The sequence below is a fragment of the Salvia splendens genome, chromosome 11, assembly GCF_004379255.2.
Source record: "Salvia splendens isolate huo1 chromosome 11, SspV2, whole genome shotgun sequence".
NCBI lineage: Eukaryota > Viridiplantae > Streptophyta > Magnoliopsida > Lamiales > Lamiaceae > Salvia > Salvia splendens.
Window position 1 is genome coordinate 17,441,011 of NC_056042.1, and position 16,979 is coordinate 17,457,989.

At 44.0% G+C, this 16,979-nt stretch overlaps 1 pseudogene; it reads left to right on the forward strand.

Moving 5' to 3' along the window:
- The window catches only part of LOC121754534, a 52,085-nt pseudogene extending 36,653 nt beyond the window's left edge, over window positions 1-15,432 (forward strand).
- The last annotated feature ends 1,547 nt before the right edge of the window (window positions 15,433-16,979 follow it).

Genomic DNA, 16,979 nt, shown 5'->3' on the forward strand with positions numbered 1-16,979 from the left:
AAAGCCGAAGCCGGACTTCTTTAGCAGGATTTTTGGTCTTCACTTCAAGGGATGGAACTGTAATGGGCAAATTTGGATTTTTACAGCTGAAGGCATGGAAGTAGATGGGTGGGATGATTCTGATCGGATCCTGCATGCTCGTTTCACTTCGCCAATGATACCTGCTCCTTTCTTTGTTTCGGTGGCATACGTGAAATGCTCTAGAAAAGAAAGGATTGTGATGTGGGACAAGCTCAGAGAGCTTGCTGCGAAGTTAGATGGGCAGCCTTGGTTGGTGGGAGGGGATTTTAACACTTTTGTTTCTGAAGAGGAAAGACAGGGAGGTAGGAGGAAGAGAACTCGGGAAATGATGGAGTTTGCAGAAGCCATCAGTGACTGCCAGCTCTTGGATGTTGGGGCTGATGGCCCTAAGTTTACATGGGGGAGGGGGGATATCTTCGAGAGGTTGGACAGAGTACTTCTTGGGGAAGGCTGGGCAAGTATGTTTGAAGCAACAAGGGTTACCAATCTGCCAAGAATCCTTTCTGATCATTGCCCCCTTTTGATAGTTTGTCGACTCCCTGGCCCGAGAATTAGGCACTCCTTTCGCTTTCAGAGTATGTGGGTAAGGCATCATCTGTTTTTACAAGAGGTGGATAGATGCTGGAGTGAGGAAACTGGAACAAGGGGAATGGTCAATGTGCAACTTAAGTTGAGCCGACTGAAAAGAAGCCTGAAAATCTGGAACCGAGTTGTTTTTGGGGATATCTTTGAGAAGCTAAAGAAGGCTAAAACAGAGGCCAATGAGGCTCTGAAAAATTATGAGAAGGAGCCCTCACCTATGCTGAGATCTGAGATGAATAGAACCACAGCTGAATATCTTTTGAGGCTGAAAATGGAAGAGGATTTCTGGCGACAGAAGGCGGCTTTGAGATGGGTGGCTGAGGGGGAAAGGAATTCAAGATTTTTTCAAGGCTGGGTAAAACAGAAAAGAGTCAAGTCCAGAATCCACATGATTGAGGATGGGGAGCAGATTTTAACTGAGGATCTGGAGATTAGAAACTCGGCTGAAAGTTTCTTTAAAAATTTGTTGAATAATGATGTGGGAGCTTTGGGTGAGCCAAATCTAGATATCCTTCCGTCTCTCCCAATGCACATAAACATGGAACAACTTGTTGAGGCACCTTCTACAGAAGAAGTAAGACGGACTGTTTTTAGCATCAATCCAGAAAGTGCAGCGGGCCCAGATGGTTACTCAGCGCTTTTCTTTCAGGTCTGCTGGAGTATTATTGGTAGAGATGTGGTGGAGGCAGTGCTAGATTTCTTTAAGGGTACTCAAATCCCAAGGGGTATTGCAGCAACTTTGATTGTTCTTGTCCCAAAGAAGAAGAATCCAACAAGATGGGCAGAGTTTAGGCCTATTAGCCTATGTAATGTGATGAATAAAATTATCTCCAAACTTATCACTATGAGACTTGGCCCTCTGCTGCCTTTGCTTACCGTCCCTAATCAGAGTAGTTTTATTAAGGGGAGGCTGCTAAGTGATAATGTGTTGCTAGCCAAGGAGTTATTTCATGAACCTTGGAAGGGAGTGGTTTCCCCAAACATGGTTCTTAAGTTGGACATGGAAAAAGCATATGAACGGGTGCAATGGCCGTTCCTTCTTAAAGTCCTATGACATATGGGCTTCTCGGAGAAATGGGTGAAACTTGTTGAAAACTGTATCTCTCCGTGTTGGTTTTCGGTTTTAATCAATGGAAGTCCAGCAGGTTTCTTTAAGTCATCTCGAGGGCTTAGACAAGGAGACCCAATTTCCCCATCTCTTTTTATTTTGGCTGCTGAGTACTTGTCGAGGTCGCTTGACAGTCTGATCTTAGGGCGGAAAGAGATGATGTACCGCACAGCAAGATATACAATGGGCGTATCTCACTTGGCTTATGCGGATGATATTATTGTGTTCTCGCAGGCTCAGAGGCCGACCATCTTAAAGCTCATTGAATGTCTAAATCATTATATGGAGGTGTCAGGGCAGAAAGTTAATATGGGGAAGAGCTGTTTTTTTCTCGATAAGAAACATGTATCTTTGGCCCAGGAGGTTACAGTAATCAGTGGGTTCCAGTATGGGAGCCTGCCGGTTATGTATCTAGGTGTCCCAATTTACCAAGGTCGAAAGAAGACAAGCTTGTTTTTGTTCCTTCGAGATAAAATCTCTGCAAGAATACATGGCTGGAGTCATAGGCATCTCTCCTTTGGTGGTCGGCTGACACTTTTAAAGAGTGTACTTGGGGCTATTCCCACTCATATTTTCCAGGTTTTGGAGCCTACAAAAGGTGCTTTGAGGCAGATTGAACAGGTGATGGCTAGATTTTTGTGGGGATCTTGTAATTCCTCAAGGAAGACTCACTGGATCAAATGGGAACGAGTATGTCTGCCTACGGAGGAGGGGGGTCTGGGGATCCGTAGTTTGTCTGATTTGGTGGAGACTTATAGTATTAAAATATGATGGAGATTTCGTGAGCAGGGATCTTTATGGGCTCAATATATGTTCCAAAAATATTGGTCCATCTCGTTTCCTACAATTTTTTACAGGTCCCAACCGTTCAGTCCTGTGTGGCGACGCTTGTTCAAGGTGGGAGATCTGTGTCGAGCTCAGACTAGATGGGTACATGGGGACGGAAATATCAGCTTCTGGTTTGATGCATGGATGAGAATGGTCCCGCTTGTAGAACTTTGTGCCCCTGGCATTCCTTTACGGAATATAAAAGTTAATGATTTATGGGAAGGAGATCAATGGAGTGAAATGCAACTGTGGTTGTTGGCTGAAGAGGTGGGTTTAGCGGATGAAGTTATTGAGGATATTCTCCAACTCCCGGTGGATAAGAGTAATAAGGATAGGGGAAGGTGGAAACTTAATAGGAATGGAAACTTCTCTAGTGCGTCGGCGTGGAATCTGGTGAGAAATAAAGCTGAAAAACGCCTAACACATGAACTAATCTGGGGTAAATATATTAGCCCTTCAATTTCTATGTTCTTATGGCGACTTCTTGCCAATATAATCCCGGTAGATTTGAAGTTGAAATGGAGGGGAATACACTTGGCATCTAAATGTAGATGTTGTGAGAAACCTAGAGAGGAATCTCGGCTCCACCTGTTTGCCAACGGAGAAGTGGTGAGGAGGGTATGGGGACACTTCGGGAGGTGGTTTCCCCAGGTCCCTTCGTGTGAGGGTATAAGGGAGAACTTGGATCTCAGGTTTAGGTGGTGGCAGAGGTCCCTGGGAATTCGATCTAATCAGCACCTGTGCGTTATCATCCCTTGTCTGATTCTTTAGTTTATTTGCACAGAGAGAAATGAGAATGTACATAGGGAGAAACCCCTAGAAGCCGAGAATGTGATAAGAAGAGAATGTTGCAACTGAGGAATCTGGTTTTGGCCAAGATGATAGGCCCGGACCAGTGGAAGGATTGCTGTCCGATGCTAGAGATCATGCATGAGCTGGCTCGGAAGGAGAACAGAAGGAAAGTGGGCAGGGTCCAGTGGAGGCCTCCTGATTTTGGCTGGGTTAAACTTAATGTTGATGGTGTTTTTCGGTCATCTACTCAAGGAGCAGGAGGAGGGGGAGTGGTAAGAGATAGCTTTGGAGATATCCTTGCAGCATTTTCGACAAGCCTGAGTAGTAAATCTAGTCTGGAAGCTGAGGTAGCGGCAATTTTGGTAGGAGTAGCTTTGGCTAAGCAACATGGTTGCCAGCTATGGATTGAGACTGACGCTGAGATGGTAGTCAGGTGGTTGGCCTCGGATTAGTTGGGTTCAGCTACCACCTGCGTTGAGATGGGAAGAATCAGGAGAGAGTTGGCTGGTGTTTTTTGGAAAATTTCGCATATATATAGGGAAGGAAACAAGGCTGCGGACTTCTTGGCGGAAGTTGGATTACAATCTGGCGCAAGGATGGTATATACGGGAGTCTCGGTTCCGGCACGGGGTAAAAGCCTTATGCCGGTTGGATCAGATTGGGCTCCCAAACTTCCGTTTCTGGTAAGGGTTCTTGGATGGTGAATGCATCTGGATGCACAGAAGAATGCATTTTGTATGAGCTTTGTTATCTTCACTGTTATGTCAAGATTGTCCACTTTTGGGATGGTCTGTGTATGAATTCTTCATTTTTGGATGATATATAGGGGATGAGGGACCTACTCAACCCTCCACCGTAAAGGTGTTTAAAAAAAAAAAAGTATCTATTAGGGCAGGGAATTGAGGAGTAAATATTGGAGGGAGTTGGCACCGGTTCGGATTTCAAAAGCAACTTTTATGGGGAGGCGTACGGTCGCTAGCGTCATGCCTGCAAAACCCTCCTCTTCCATATCTATCAGCTAATAACCGTGTGATGCTTTTAATTTTTCATTACTCACTCTCTCTCTGCATTCGAAATTCCCCAAATTTCTCTCTAGGTTTTCTTTCTCTAACCCCTAATCAAAGAAAATTTCGTCCGAGTTTCTGTGAAAATTTTGCAGAATTCTTCATGGACAATAAACAGAGTACCGGAAGCACTTCAAGATCCGCCGATTCTAACGCGGCGGCGTTCATGGCTGACTTACTACAAAACTTGGGGAGCCGGAAAAAGCGATGGAGGCGTTTGCCATGTTCGCATCTGCGATGGGGGGAACCGTACCAGCTGTTTCAACATCTGCCATACCACCACCACCGGAAACTTCAGGGGTTTCAACACCCCAACCAGAGTCCGTTGCAGAACCCACCACTGCCGTCCCGGAGACAACCGCCGCAGAAAAACACGAGGAAGAAGCAGATCTGGCGGCAGGGCTGGAACTATTGGCTGAAAGTGAACCCATGTTAGATTCTGTAGTTGAGGGGGAACCCCCTGTTTTAAAGGATGAAGTAGTTGGAATCTCTAAGGGGGTGAACCTTGTGCTTGCCACTGTGGATTTTGTTGAGAGAGAAACCCTACCTAAATCTGTGGGTGTGGATCTTTTTGCTATTGCTGATAGTCGTACTGAGGGGGAAACCCCTGTTTTTGAGAAGTTTGGAGAGGGGGGAATCCCTGGTGTTTATGAGACTGTTTAGAAGGGCAATGAAGCCCAAGAAAGTGTTAGTGAGGGGGAACGAGGAAGGTTCGGTTGGGGTAGAACCCCTATTTACATCACGGGGGCAACCCCATTGTTGATTGAGGAGGGAGAAGCCCTCGTTTCTGGAGATGTACAGGAACCCATCAGCGACGGGATGAATTTGATGGTGGATCTGACTGATGTCCCTGACGGGACCGATTCACCTGTTGACGCAAGGGACGCAAGAAGGCAAGCTCATCGGAGTTTACGTGATGACATCGAGGAACACGTCCCACAGACAGAAGAAGGGTCGCTGGGTCTAGAGCCCGCAGTCCCTGAGCAGGTAATCTCTCCTAGACCTAGCGATGGGGAGAGCGACGAGGAGGAGCGCCACCACGCGGTCGAGAGGAAGAGGAAAGGAAAACAGATTGTTCTTTCCTCGACCAAGAAAGCAAAAGGGAAGTCCGTTGAACCCTCTCTCCTTCCGCCTGCTAAGGTACCGTACGCTGCTGAGTCCGGAAGCCTTGATGGGTCCAGCGGCTCTGAAAAGGAACAACAAGAAGAGCTCAACTTCGAGCTGACGGAAATCTGGATCACCAAGGAGCTGCTGGACAAGATGAGAAAGTTCACAGACCCAAAACGCACAGCAATATATAAGGAAAAGAGTGCTGTGGGGAAGTATGCTAAATCTGGGAAAATGTACGATTCGGCCGAACTTAAGGAGATCTTGAGCAACGATGAATTCCGAGCGTATATCGACGCAATCGGTTTTGACTGGTTGCTTAAGCACAGCACCTCCGAAGTTCCAATAGATTTGGCACGGGAATTCTTTTTGACCTTCCGTTTTAAGTCCACCACTGACTTGGATGCCGAGTCCATCAACTTCCGCCTCTTCAATGGAGAGCATGTGATGACCATCCGTGAATGGACTCTACGGATGGGTCTGCTGACGCGAACAGAGGACGACGAAGGTTTATGGAACGAAAGAATGGTTGGTCCGCCGAAGTTCACGCCAGGTTTCAGGACACAGAGTGCATGGGAGTTTGTGACTCATCCAAGGGTGGGTCAGTTCAAGACCAGCTTTTTGAAAGCCCACCATATCGAGAATAGGATGGGAACCGCCAACAACGCTTTGACAACCCCCGACTTGTACTTTACTTGGTGTATGGCCATGGGAGTGCGTGTCCACTTGGGCTACTGGTTAGCCCAAGCTTGCCACCAAGTAACTGCCAACCCTTCCAGGCACCTATAAACATGCCATCTTCTGGGGGCTTATTTGCAGCGCAATGTGATTATGAGGATCCACAAGTCTTGCCGGGAAGTGAAGATGTGTCTATCCCCGGAGGTCTTCAACATGGATTACTTCTTCAACAAGGGGCTGTTAATCACGCAGGGGAAGGAGGTCTGTTTTTACGAAGTTGGCAAGTCAGATGTGCAGGTGAAACAGGAAGTAGCGAGTGTGGAAACAGGTAGTGGGATTGAAGTGGAAGAAATGAGAACGGAGGTTGGATGGATGAGATCCGAAATTAAAATGGTGAGAGAAGAGATCGTGGCCCTACGGGGTAAAGGAAAGGACAATGTTGAGATTGAGAGAGTACGAAAAGAGGTCGCCGGAATGAGAATGGAGGTAGACGAGATGAAAAGAGAGATCGGGATGAGCAGAGAGGAGGTCTTGGCCTTAAAGGGGCGCATCACTGTTCTGGTGGCAGCGTCTTCGAGGCACGCTGATAGGATGGGAGATGCCGTCTCTTTAATAATGACAATGATGAAGTTGTTGCGCGAGAAATTCCCGGACGTGCCAAAGTCACTTCCTACACCTAGTGGCTGATCCAAGGCGCTAGGTCCAGGAAATCTATCTATCCAGAAGCCGCCACAAGCCACCAAGCCTCTAACCACCCCATCTTCCACTAGACCCGTGACCTTGAAGAAGACCGTACCCAGACAGACAGAAGAGATGACAGAGAAGCCGGAGTCGCCGGCAAGAAAGAAAGCTAAAGTAACCCAACAGGCCGTGCCGCCCAAGTTTGGCTCCCGAGGGGGCCAGACCCCGAATTGATTTCCCCCAACCCAAGTAACTTTTACTTTTCATCTTTTATTGCTTTCTGTTTATGATTATTTGTGCCAGCATGCTTCGTTCTGTATCTATGTGTTGCACCTTCCCACACTTAGCCCAATCTTTGGTCTAAGTGTGAGAAGGGGTTGTGTTGTTTTTGCATGTTTGGTTTTGGTTGTTGAGCTTTCTCCCACTTAGCCCGGTGTACGGTCTAAGTGTGGGAAGTTTGTTTTGTTTTTAGAATGTTGTTTGTTTGTTTTGTGGTCTGTTTTGTGTTGTTTATACTTCCATATTCCCCCTTCACTAGGATAGCTTGGGGACAAGCTTGAGTGAAGTGGGAGGGGGAGGGAATAGGTGCAGTATTTGTTTTGTTTTGTTTTTCTTTTTCTGTGAATGAGAGTCTTAGAGTCTTCAGTTTTTTTTATTTCTGTGTATTGCGTGTTGCATGAGCTAGTGGATACAATAAGGAAAACATTACCTTAGTAAGAGCAATTGAGGAAAGGATGCAAGTCAACTTTGATGTCTTTTTCCTTAATAAACTAAAATCGGTCTGAATGAAGTAAGGACGATGGAAAATGCCTTAGATAACCTAGCTGTGCAGCCCTACTATAAAAGTGAGTTATAAGCATAAACGCTTTGAGCTAACATGTGAAAAATGGGCAACCACTTGATGCTTAGGGAGTAGAGTATAAAGGAGAAAAAATGGGTTATGGAGGTATAAGCTGGACGAAGTCCAGGAACTGGTGGTATAAGCTGGACGAAGTCCAGGGGAGAAATAAAATAAAATTCGGAGGTATAAGCTGGACGAAGTCCAGGGGGAAATTGGGAAAAAGAAAAGAAAAAGACGGTTAATTACCTAAGGGCAGGAAGTAAAAAATTACCTGACCCATGAATATAAAAAAAGAGGATAGGGAAAAATGAGATGATAAAAAGGAGAAACTCCCATAACCCAACGCATCAGTGGTGTAACTTTAACTTTGGAGCGTTTTTATCCTAACATCCCTGGTAAGGAATGAGTGATCGAGCGAACCTAACCGCTAGGAAATCCATAGGTTTCTTGACAAACTGACGGACCGTTTAGGTCGACGAAGGAAGAATGAGGGTTTGAAGATTGTAGACGATCAGAGAGAACTTAAGCTTGTGGAGACAGTTGCCTAAAAGTTGGAACTAGTGCATGCTTATTTGTTGTGTTTTGTGTTCTTTGTGTGTTCTTTTCTTTTCTGAGTCTGTAGTTGTCTAGATTTAGGAGTCTGTTTTTATGTTAGTATCTTGTTTGTAGAGTCATTCTTGGGAACCGTGCATAGAAATTCGCCTTATTTCTTTTTCTTGTCTTTCATACTTGAGGACAAGCATGGTTTAAGTGTGAGCAGTTTGATAAGGCTAATTTCATGCATAGGTCTAGGGTTTTAATTTGTAAAATTTCTGGGTCTAACGCACGTTTTAAGCCAGGTGTGTGAAGATTTTCGCCAGGTCCAGGAAAGGAGGAGGACAGTTGCGTGGACCTTGGAAATAGGCGAATGAATTGACATTATGCGGAAAATTGCTTGACGGAGAAAGCCTCGGAGTTGAAGGGTAGAATAGAGATTTCTGCGAATACCCTAGAAGGCTATGTCCGCGTCTATAAAAGGCAGAAGTATGCACGCTGGAGGAATCTTCTGGGTTGGAGGCCTCGCTAACAGCCTGTAGATTAGTTCACTTTTCACACACTTGGGTTCTTTTCGTGGGGAGATTCAGGGGGGTCATGCACTGGGGTTTACTTTGACCTTTCATATATTTTCGATTGGGTTGTAACACCGTCCTTCGGTGGGGGGCGAAGAAACAATTTAATTTCCGCTTTCATACTTTGCTGATTTTGCCGAGCTTCGTTGTTCGAAGCTCGGACCTCTGTTTGCTTTTACCGAATATTCTCTTATTTTAATACAAGTTTGATTTTCTGTTACGTCTGTTATGTTGATTTTCAGAATTTTGGAGTTGGATTGTTCGAGTTGGGTGCGTTTCGCAGTTGTTTTCTGAATTTATGCAGGTTTGTGGTTGGATCTGGGTGATCGGAGTCTGTTTGTGGATGAATCGGAGGGTTGAGTTCGCTGGTGTTGTGGAGTTGTTTGTGATTGTTTGAATTCGGAGCAGATCTTTGAAAACCGGAGTTATGGAGTCGATTGTGTCTGTTGTTGGGTTCGGATCGCTTGGATCCGGAGTGGATTAAGCACCCGACGTGAATCTGAGCAAGATTTATTTAATTTTATGCCTAGTTTACGTGTTTTCATTTCATTTTGCCTAGTTTACGTAGATCTGATGTATTTCCAGTTCATAGCAAGTTTCCGGCATCCAAATCTTTATATTCTGTTCGAATCTAGATATATGCTCTGTTTTCTCCATTTGCGTGCTTGAATCGGTTAGGAAATTGCATGTCGTTGTTAGTTGGAGCATGAGTTTGTTATTTGCAGCGTTAGCCGTACTTGCTATATTTGGAGTCATGGTCCCTACTGTTTTATTTTCCCTGTCTAGTCTTAGTTAGTTAGTCGTTTACTTAATCTAGGAAGTAAAATGTGTCTTTCAGTATTGAAGTCTGATTCTATTACATTTTCTGTGTCTTAGGTCTAGCATTTACATTTCGTGCCTAGATCTAGAGGTAGTTAAAATTCTCAACCCTTTTGCGTGGCAGCAGCCGCTTGTTTCCAGAGTCTCTAAGCACTACTTCACGAATCCATCTTCGTGGGATCGACCCCGCTTCCCTATGCTAATTTATAGTATTCGGGTTGAGGGATTTATTTTTGAAGGGGAGTCGAGTGTGTCCAACGACAAAAACATTATGTGTTCTCTTGAGTTCCTGGACCTGGTGATCTAGTGGATTTAAGGAGCGTGGTGTCTTGACCGAGCACTTGCATTAGTTTTCTCTGTGCACACTTGCTTACTCCATGTGAAACCACACTACTACCAGATCGTAGCCCTCTGGAGTATATTATTACTTTCTTTGAGGCCTTTTATTTAATTTGGTTTGGGCTTGAGAGTAATAGCTCTACTTTACTTGATTATTGGGCCTTTGTTTTAAATTAAAAATTTGGCTAAATGAATTTTGTTGGTTGGGCTAGGAGGCTTATATCCTTGTTTCTTGTGGTTGGATTGAAATTAATTAAAATTTATCGAAAAGACCAAGTCTTAATTGGGAAGAATTCATAATCGTATCAATGAAATACTTGAAGCCTTATGATGCATGCATCTTACTCGTTACTTGATTTATGGTGTTGATTTATGTGTTATCTAAATGCTAAAGGTAAATCCTCGCAAGCGAAACGTGATACCAAGGGCAAGAAAATACTTGTGAATTAAGAACTCGAGGTGGGATTTCTTTGATTAAGGACATCGTCCTAAATACTTTTATCAATGGGAATGAAATTTGTATTTATCATGCCGTGTTTGATTTTTGTGAGTTAATGAAAAAAGAGTAAAGTAAGAGAGAAGAAAAAGTAGAGAGAGTATTGTTTCTATTTTTAGAAACGTTTCATTTTTAATGGGACAGACTAAAAAGGAAAACGTTTTATTTCTAATGGGACAGAGGGAGTAATATTTTTGTTGAAAATGTTTTCTGCATGAGCCCACTGAGTATTTTTTTTATAGTACTCAGCCCTGGATGTGTTTTCCTTATGTGCAGGTTGAGCGGCGACGAGTGTATGGTGGTGTTGAGTAAGTTAATTGGAGAATGAATTGTTTATCTTTGAATTATGGGTGTCGTTGTGTCTTCACACATGACGTCACTCTTTCTCTTGGTCGTTTCCGCTGTGACATTTCCTTTACTTATCATTTATTGGGCCTGTAACTTAAATTGTTTGGATATTGAATACTTGGGATTTTACTAGTCTATGTCAAACTCTCGGTCGTATTCCTTGAATATTAATTGTTGGTCCAACTCATTATTGAAACCCTAGTTCTCTTCGTCTGTTTACTAAATTCATTTAATCACGATCGTCCGCATTTATAAACCCTAAAGGGCGGTCGTGACACTTTCTGTCTGATAAACATCGAAGCATCAGATTTAGATTGAGAAAATCCCAGCTTGAGTAGCGTAGCTTGTACTGTGAAAAACCGGGCTCTTGAGGCCTGCTTCAAGCCATAGATTGCCTTGTTAAGCTTGCATACCAAATGAGGGCCACCTTGTTCAAAACCAACTGGTTGTCTCATGCAAATATCTTTTTTCAACTCACCATTCAAAAATGCATTGGTTACATCAAGATGAGTCACATCTCATCCAAGAGACACTGCCAGACTGAGTATGATTCTAATAGTGGCAGGCTTCACAACAGGACAGAATGTTTCATTGAAATCAAACCCAGGTTTCTGAGAAAATCCCTGAGCAACTAATCTAGCCTTATATCTGGCAATGGCTCCAGAATGATGCAATTTAAATTTGAACACCCAAGTACAACCTATAAGATTCTTACCCAGAGGAAATGTTGTCAAAATCCATGTTTTATTGTTAAGAAGTGCATTAAATTCACTCAACATAGCAATCTTCCAGTTAGGAATTAGAAGAGCTTCAAGAGCAGATTTTGGAAGAGAAGGTTGTCAAAATCCATGTTTTATTGTTAAGAAGTGCATTAAATTCACTCAACATAGCAATCTTCCAGTTAGGAATTAGAAGAGCTTCAAGAGCAGATTTTGGAAGAGAAGGTGAAGTAGAATAGTGAAGATCTTAGGCCTAAAAATTCCATATTTTGACCTTGTAGTCATAGAGTGTGTAGGCTGAGTGGATGATGGGGCTGGATCAGATGTTGAAGGAGGTTCAGATATGTAAGAGTCAGGTGAGTCATGCAGCTGAAGAATGGGACTAGGCTGACCTGGTGGAGATGAATCATTGTCCTAGTGTGACACAAACTGTGGAGAAACTGATGAAACGTTCTCAGTGCGAGGGGAAATTGAAGGAGTGATAACAGGAAATGAATGAAAATGATCACAAGAAGAAGAAGAAGGAACTGCATTGATCTGGGAAGAAGAAGAAGAAGAAGAAGAAGAAGAAGAGGAGGAGGAAGAAAAAGATTGATATGGAAACACAGACTCATCAAATATGGCATCCCTAGTCACAATGACCTTTCCATCTGGAAGCAGTACTTTATATCCTTTGTGAGATAGACTATATCCAAGAAAAGTTCCCTTAACAGACCTAAAATGAAGCTTATGCTTGTTATAGAGACTAGTATGGGGAAAGCACAAACAACCAAAGACTTTCAGGGATGTGTAGTCTGGCTTGGTGTGAAAGAGGGCTTCATGAGGTGAGATATTGTTGATCACTCTGGATGGCATAAGATTGATCAAGTGTACTGCAGTTACAAATGAGTCATCCCAGAATCGTTGAGGAAGGAAGGAGTGAGCTAACAAGGCCAAGCCAGTTTCTACAATGTGCCTATGCTTCCTCTCTATAAGGCCATTTTGCTGCGGGGTGTATGGACAAGACACTCGATGGATTATCCCACTCTCTCTCAGGTAAGGAACAAGCCCTTGAAACTCACCTTCCCAATCAGACTGAAGAATTTTGATTTTTGATTCCAAAAGATTCTCACTCATTGCTTTAAACTCTCTAAAGACTATAGCAAGATCACTCTTGTTCCTAAGAAGATAAATCCAAGTGAACCTAGAGTAGTGATCAATTAATGAAACATAGTAAGAAAAACCATTTCTAGACTTGACAGGAGAGGGTCCCCAAAGGTCACTATGCACAAGATTAAGTGGTGCATTGTGTTGAGAAAGTGATTGATGATATGGCAGTTTATGTGATTTAGAGACACAACAAGGGTAACAAAGTGAAGAAGCTTTCATTGCATTAAAAGGGATATTACAGCTTTTGAGAGCAAGTTTGACAATATCTAAAGCAGGATGTCCTAGTCCATTATGCCATAGAGACAAATCTAAGCTAGAAACATGATCAGAACTGCTGCTGGAAGAAGAGTTGGACAGACTCAAGGAGTGAACAACTGGAATGTCTGAACTGGAATAGGAAATGGGGACTTTGCCCCGCTTGATTGGAGAGTGATCTACTAAGAAATGATATAGGCCTCTTTCAAGGGTTCCTTTGAGGACAACTTCCTAGGTGCTCAGGTCCTTAACAAGGCAAAAATTTGGATGAAACTCAAAAAAGACAGAATTGTCTTGAGCAAATTTAGAAACACTCAAAAGATTTTTAGTTATGCTAGGCACATGTAAAAGGCTCTTATGGTGTAGTTTTCTGGAAGATTTAGCTGAGTGAGATTTAATAACACTTTCACCAATATTTTTAATATCAACAACAGATCCATTTCCAAGCAATAGATTCTTACCTCCAGTATACTCATTGCTCAAGTTGAGGTTGCTCAAATCATTAGAAACATGATGTGTTGCTCCTGAGTCAGGATACCAGCTTGAAGAAGCATTTGAGGCATAGATAAATTCAGAGGGAGTCCCAACAGAGAATGAACCTGATGGAGATCTGGCCACTGATTGAACCAGATGTGCTGAGGGATTGAAAGATCCTTGATTGTGTTGGTGTGCTGAGCTTCCTCTGAATTGCACTTGAGGTGGAGTGTAATTATGCTCAAATCGATGCCAACATTTTGCTGCAGAATGTCCAGGCTTTTCACACAATTGACAAATGATCTTGTTGCTTCCTCTGCCAAGGCCTCTTCCACCTCTGCCTCCCCTATGAAATCTTCCTCCAAATCCTCTTCCACTTCCTTGCTCAGATCTGTTGTTATTGAAGATCTAAGGCTCTCTCTTCTGGATAGGATGTTGTTGCACCAGATTTAAGGTGGGCTGAGATCCATCAGTGTTGGTGGAGTTGCTTCTAGTTGACTCCATCCTTGACTCCAAAGCTGAGCAAGAAGGCACTCACGTCACCTAGGCTTCATGGATCTGTTCTGGAGGTGATTGCACAAACCGCTGGATCATAATCTTGTCCAAGGCCACCTTGAATGTGAAGAACCTGCTCTGCCTCAGAAATCCTGCAACCAACGGAACCCAGCAGATCAAAATAAGTTCTCATTTTACTGAGAAAATCAGTCATTGACATTCCTTCTTTCTTCAAGTTTTGCATTTGTTGTCTATGTTGCATCACTTTGGTTGTGGAGCGGCTTGCATAGTTAGTTTCCAAAGCACTCCATATGTCTCTTGCTGACCTCAGTCCTACCACCAAGGTAAGAGCACTCTCTGATAAGGAAGAAAGAAGCCATTCAACCACTCTCCTATCTTGTCTCTGCCAACTTATGTATGCTGGATTAGGCACCATGGTCTCTTCATCACGACCTGCCATCAGCTATGGTGGTGGATACTCTTCTCCAGTGATGAATGATTCTAGGCCATAGCCATACACAGCAACATCAACCTGTTGCTGCCACATGAGGAAATTTCCATCAGTGAGCTTGACTGAAATTGGAGGAAGTTAGGAGAAAATAGGTGGCAGTGTTGCCACTGGTATGGCCTCATTAGTTTCGGCCATTTCAGATCTGAAATTTAATGCTAAGCTATTTGAGGTGAAGAGTGAGGATTATACGAATCCTGCTCTGATACCATGAAAGGAAACCAAATGGAGCATAAAGGAGAAAGATGATAACAACATGATTTATTTTCAGCAAGAAAACTTCATATGTGTTTTCATTACGTTGAATGTAACCAGATACAATACATATATTCTTGATTCGAACAATCCAGAACATTGTACTAATCTACTTTAACAAACTCTGCAATCTACTTTAACTAACTCTACAAAGTCTTTTTCTTCTTTATTCCATTGAGCAACACGTCTCTCCACGTATAACGGTGGTCCTCCACCTTAGCTGGCGTGCTCAGCTCAATCACAGCTATAACTTGTGCGAGTTCTCGGATTGGTTCTTTTAGCGCAAAGGCCATGGTTTGTTTATCACGTGCTTCTTGCTTCGTCGCCATGTACCGATAACTACGCCCAATAACCTTAGCATTGTGCGCAGCAGCCTGATCAACTCGGTATGCTGCGACTTGATCAACAGCTTGATCAACATGGCATCCAACGACTTGATCAACTTTGTCAGCAGTAGCTTGATCAACTCGACATGTAGCGTCTTGATCAACTTTGTTAGCAGCGGCTTGATCACTCTCACTTCTAACAGGAATGTGGAGTACGATTGGTGGTTTGTGAGGCCGATGGCGAATGGGGTCTGCTTGGGAATCGTTACATTGCTGGTGGAGCAGCGGATGTTGAATGAGGAGTTTAGGGCCGAGGCGTACCGGAACTATCAGAAAACGACGTCACTTTGGCTGCCCTGCTTCAGACTACCCAAACATAAGGAGACATATTCAAATGACCTTGATTTTCACCCTATGCTCAATCTTCTCTGCTCCTAATAATTTGTTACCATTAGAGCATCCACATCCGTACTCTTGCCAGTGAGCACGGATGTGGGCCCACCTCCACTTTTTCTGTCTGCTCTTAGGCAAGAGCACAACACCCACATTCGTGCTCTTCCGCAAGGACGAGCATAAGGTTCCCACCATTCTATTATTCAATTTAAATAAAAACATTTCCACAAAATTAAAATTCATTAAAAATACCCGGAATAATATTACAAATTACAATAAAACTAAAAATTACATAATTAAATTCTTAAAAAATAAAAATTACATAATTAAAATCCTAAAAAATAAAAATTACATAATTAAAATCCTAAAAAATGAAATTTACATAATTAAACTACAAAAAAATAAAAATTACACAATTTAAGCGTAAAAATTACATCCGGGGAAGACTAGTCATCATCCGGCAATACCCCCAACGTTCTTTTGAGACCCCGTATCATCGCTACATGCGATCGAAGTTGCTCGGGGGTCATATTAGACCTATCGGCCAAATTGAGTTGGGCCAAAATCCCCCACAACGAGTTGGTGGGGGATTGTGGTGGCACATAGGGAGCGGGAGCGGGAGCGGGTTCGGGATCCGAGAGGGAGCGGGACAGGGTTCGGGTTCGGGATCGGGGGCGGATGGAGTCACGGCGCGACGGCGGTAGGCCGCCGCCTTTTCCTTCCTTGCGGTCGGCGTTGGGAACCGCTCGGGCCGGCGTCGGGGCTATTCAAGTTAGCTCCGGCAAGTTGGCTAGCCACTTCTTCGGAGCCGGCGTCGGATAGGGATACCGACCTTGATCGTTTGGAGGAGCCGCTAGAGGAGGATGTTACGCCTCCCCATACTTCGGATGCGACCGCGTCTCCTGCCAAATATTGAGGTACTTGAACGGGTTGTAGTTCATGGATTCGTAGGTCGACAAGGTGGAACTGATGATGTCGACCTCGCTCCGGCCGCTCCGCGCCGACCGCTCTTCCTGGAGGTAATACCCCTGGAACTTTTGGATTTCTTCGTTGGCTCTGTATATGGCATTGCGCACCATACTCTCGTTGCGCTCGATTGTTCCAGCCGATCGGTTTTCATTGTACCGGCCACTGATGCGCCACCAATAATGATCGCCGGATTGGTTTGTGCCAACCTCTAGATCTTTGGAGATTAACAAGAACGCTTTGAACAATTGCTCCATCTCCGCCGGAGTGTACGGTGTGCGGACACTATGAGTAGGAGGAGTCGGAGTTTGGGAGGGGCCGCTCGACCTCGCTCTAGGCTCGGGTTTCCACCTGTATTGCCCTTCGAGGGCATCTTGGTCGTCGATCGGGTAAGGCCGGTAGCCACCCGGAACTTCCGAACCTTGGGTTTGAGGAGGGGTGAAGAAAGGATTTTTAACACATAAGTGCATAAACTGATATTTTTTCTAGCAGCCATCCCCACATGTTAAGGGTCAATCCAAGCGTTTACAGACTCAGATTCTTCCCCCTCCCTTCTTCTATCTAGTCAAGCTGTCAGTTTGTCAAGATAGCCTTAAATTTTACCTCCTGTTGGATTCACTCGATCA